Genomic DNA, 5,032 nt, shown 5'->3' on the forward strand with positions numbered 1-5,032 from the left:
TACTTATAAAAAAGGGTTTTTTTCAACAAATGTGTAACTTTACTGATACAAAGTATGTCAGTGTGATCAGCATTCATAAAATGGGCGGGGGTGAGGGTGGGATATGGTAGCAGCAAGATCTCACCTGGTAGTGAAGCGTGATGTAGTGATTGTGTTTTTATAGAAAGCCTGTGTCATCCAGGGGCTGATGAAATTCAAAATGGTCCCCAGAGCCCATCTCTGAAGCCAGCAGCTCAGCAAAGGTAGAGCTAGTCTCTCAATTAGGCTCCGTACCCCACCCCACCCCCTACCCAGCCACACCACAGCCCAGAGCACCTTCAGACAGCAAGACTTTTATAACAGAATGGAAGCTCTGGGAGGGGCTTAGTTTGAGGATCAACAGTTTTTTCTTTAAAAAGAAGCTAGCCGTTCGGCCCCTTGTTTGTTTTTTGCTGAGCACCTCGGTTTTGTCTCTGCATTTCCCCAGCAGCAGGAGACCAATACCTAGGACAATGTTCTATTCCATTGTCATTATCTCCTACGGAACTAAAACAATGCTCTGTTTGGCCCCCCAGGCGAGGGGGATTTGTTCTGCTCTCCCTTGAGCAGAGTTTCTGACCGAGTTTCTGACCCAGTCACTTGATATCCAGCAGGGATACCTGGGGATGTTTTGTTTCGTTGTTGGTTTTGTGTGTGTGTGTGGTTTTTTTTGTTTTTTGTTTTTGAATCTGCTATCTTGTGTTTTGTAATTTCATTCTCTGAGAAATAGCTCAGAAACTTGATTCTCAATCAAGAAGAATCACACCGCGGCTAAGAGAAAGTTGGCTCAAGCTGCATGAGCTCTATAATTTAAATCCGCTAGATAGGATTTATTTATAGTTGTCTTAGTTTTTTTTGTTTTGTATTATTGAATATCAAACCCTAAAAGGTTTTGTAATATTGTGTTGTTGAATATCAAACCCCAGAAGGTTAGAAACCACAGGATGTCAGATGTTTTCCATTGGGTCATGGTGTTTCCTTTCTATTTACTTCTCTTTAAATATATAATTAAATATTATGACATGTCAAAATTTCTAACATTTATGAACCTGATGAACATTAACTCCTTGACGCTATCTTGTCATACTCGAGATCTTCCATAAAAATAGAACAAACCCACAGAATGGAAAGAAACCTTCTGACCTGCCTAAAGCATTTTTCTCTTTATATACATCTACACAGGCCTCCAGCCCTAAGTGTTTTCACCTGGAAAATGTTATGTAGCTTAAGGCAGTTCTAGTGGCAGAAAGACTTGTTTGTTTTGGAGCTAAGGAGTCCGTAGGACACAGAAGACTGTTTTGCCTTTGGACTTGAGGCAAGCTAATTGTCAGCATCTCTCCAGTAGTTGCTATCACTTTATTACTCATGTTTAAGCTATGAGTAACCTGGGAAGCACAAATGTAACAGCTACTTATAATAAAAGGATAATTGGCCAAGACTGGCTACCTGAGGAGATTAAACCTCATGCTAATGAGGCCAAGGTCACATGCTGATTTGCTTTGCTCTGAGATGGTAATGAATAGTCCTTGTCTCTAGCAGTCCTTACAGATGGATCTGTGCAAACCTACCTTCATAGGGCTAGTAGAGAAACAGTTCAGAGTCCAGCTTAGTTTTATTGGAGAGCAAGAGAGAGCCATTGCGGAAGATGAGATGGCAAAGTGCTTAGGAGCTGGGTATCCTGAGGCAAACAGACCTGTGTTTGAATCCTGACGCCCCAGTTTTCTCTCTTGGACACTGAGCAAGTTACTAACCACTCTGAGCTTCTGTTGCCTTATCTCTAAGAATAGGAGAAATAAAAGTGATAGTATCTATTATTTGCTAGAGAGCTTAAATGACAAGGTGCATGTAAAACATTCGGCACTCAATATCAGTGATCATCACTATTACCTGTGTAGACAAGGAAGAACTCTGCCCACCCAAGACCCAGTCCTACGGTTCTTCCTTGTCCTGTCTCTATCACTAGAAAGAAGGTCTACTTTGTGACTATTGCAGTCACACGTTTTACTCATAGATCACGGGAGACTTGGCCTACACAAGTGAAGCTTCATTTAATTGGTCTGTTTGGGTTATGCATTTGTGGATACATTCTGCAAATCACAGTTGTCTTCCCAGTCAGGATTATTCTTTTTTTTCTTTATGAAAAACAGTTGAAAAAGCCAGGATACTTTTTTAAGTCTTAATTTTACAGATAGGAACCTGGAAGTGGGAATAAATTGGAGTCAAGTGCTCCAGGTGAGACTGGCCAAAAGGTCGAGATAATGGAAGCCAACATATTTTGTTTTATTTCTCCTTAAAGATACCAGACATGTGATAAAATTGGTCCAGCCTTCAAAAGGGCTTCCTGAGATCTGGGAGAACTTCGCTACTAGTAAATTCTTCTGTTTGAGCAATAGGTGGCATGTTAGAAGTTCTCATTTCCCTACTAATAGGTTAAGACTCTGAGAAACCTATGAATGAAAGAGATACCCTCTAGTTTCGTGGGAGATAATTTTTTAAGGTTATGGCTGTTTTTAATACACTTTCTCAAAGTTCCTTAATCTCAAATTTACTAATTCTGAAATGTTATACTTACAGGGTCACACTTTTTTCTGACACTGCGTGGGTTGGAGTGTAATACAATCCCATTGCATTTTTCTAGACATGTTACATTTGCAGGAAGTCCAGGATTATGCCAACAAGTGAACTGGATAACCCCTAGGGTTTCTTACAAGTATTCTAAAAATTTCCCTATTTCACTTTTCAAACTTTAGAGATTTGGCTTATAGGAGCAAAATGGTGCCTAGCATGCTCTGTCATGGGTCTTGATTGATTAAGCTTTCTTGATTACTTCATTGGGCATCATTTGTTCTGTTCCTGAAGAGCCAACCCCAACATCCCTTATCCTGGGTTACCTGTGAAGCTTCCTCACACGTGGGCTGCTTTCCCCTCATCACTGTTTCTTTGAGCCTTGTTACTTCACCACACTGGCCACAGCTTCATGGAAGAGATCCCTGCTCTCAGGAACTTATAGTCTAGTTATAGGTACAAGTGTGCATGAAAAGCGGTAGAAAGCAAGGCATGAAATGTGATGAACATGGTCAAGATGATCCGTGCGATGGCATATCCCACTCTGAAGCTCTCTTTGCTCATCTGAAAGTAGAACTAATCTTCAATGGGCAGTGCCTCTCGCAGGATTTCCGTGAAAATCTGTATGGAAGCTTTCTGTCAATCACAAATCAACACACACACACACACACACACACACACACACACACACACACACACACAGTAGGTGGCACTGTTAAATTATAAGATGCAAGAAAATAACAGAATTATTATGAAAACTTAAAAGGACTTTGAAGACAACAAATGCCAGATTCAATAGCACAGTAGTATGGGTCCATCTGGGGTAGGGGAGAAAATAGGGCACACATGGAAATGGGTGCTCCAAGAACCTTCGATTCTGTTGTTGTGCCGTGTCCTATGTTGAAGGGGTGGTCATACAAATGTTGATTATCTCATTGTTACACATTTTGGTATATATTAAATACACATATATACATACACAGAGTACGTTAGTTATTGGGTCTAGATTGTTTCATTTTATGGATAACAAAACTGAGGCTTGGAATCAAGCAGCCTCTTAGTAGCTGAATTAGTGCTGTATCTTGTTTCCCACTCGGCTCAGTCAGCTTTTTTCCTGTCCTCTATAATATTTATCATCGTCCTTGATTCCTCAGCTTTCCTCACTCTCACACTCAATCCAACCACATGTCCTGCCAGATCTACCTTCTAACTATGTCCTGGGTCCGTCCGCTTCTCTCCACTGCCATGGCCCAGGTCCCGGCGCATTTCCCCAGCAGCTGCCTCTGATGGAGCAGGAAAAAACTCCGGTTCCGGGTTTCCTGGCTGAGTCCTAACGGAGGAAGCGCCGCATTTATTCACACAGAAAACGGAGGTAACCATCACACCCGTTATGCACACTTCACAAGGCACTTGCATGGATAAATGCAAAGGGACTCTGACAATGTGAAGTGTTCTTTATATATGCACGCATAGATACGGAGGTGCGTACACATGCTCCTACAGCTATGGCTGTACATAACAGACATATACACTTCTCTCATGTCTCTCAGTGTTATCGCTGGATCTCTAGTGGCAGGTGTCACTTTTAGGGGAAAGATAGATCATCATGGACCTGCCTTATCCTTCTCGCTAGATGGACATCCCTTGGTGGTAGGGGGCCCAGTCTGAATCATCCTCACATCCACCCCACAGCCTGGGGCCCCGCAGGGACAGAGAATGTGCCCTGCTGAATAGTGCCGAACGACCCTTTGTACAGAAGAAGCCTGTGCTGTCGCTGCTGCTGTGTCCATTCCACCTTCGTGCCTTTCCTCGCATCCCCCTGCATGGAAGGTGACTTCTGCTCTGATATGCCCACCCTTTAATGCCTACCCGAGTCCCACTTCTTCAAAGGAGCCATGTCCACACTCCAGCTGTCCTCGCCCAGCCCTTTCTTCTGTATTTTTCCCCACTTGCCGCCTGGGCCACAGAGTTCAGCCCCTCAGGGATGTCTTGACTCATTTGACATTTTAATGGGATACTGGAAGTGTCCTGAGCTGGGACCAACATGTCTCCAGTGTCTCTTCCTGCAACGCAGGAGGCTCTAAATTCCCTGAGTGGGTACCAGCACATTACCTGGCACATAGGTGCTCAGTAAATCCTTGCAAGGTGAACAAATGAACAGTCTCCTCAGTGGGGTTCCCACTTGCATGCTTACACTCCCAAGAGTCATTATGACAACACCAAAGAGGTCTTTTAAAGGCATAGGTCAGAAAGCAAACCTTCATATAGCCGCCATTGCTCCTAGAATAAATACAAAACTCCTTCCCACAGCCTGTGAAGCCCTCTACGACCTGGTCCTCATCCTGCCTTCCTAACTGCTCTCCTATTCTCCCTGACTCAGCCATCCCAGGCTTCTGCGACTCTAATACACTACACATTCCTGCCTCAGGACCTTTGCACAGGTCTTTCC

Source organism: Pteropus alecto, unplaced genomic scaffold, assembly GCF_000325575.1.
Source record: "Pteropus alecto unplaced genomic scaffold, ASM32557v1 scaffold177, whole genome shotgun sequence".
Classification (NCBI taxonomy): Eukaryota; Metazoa; Chordata; class Mammalia; order Chiroptera; family Pteropodidae; genus Pteropus; species Pteropus alecto.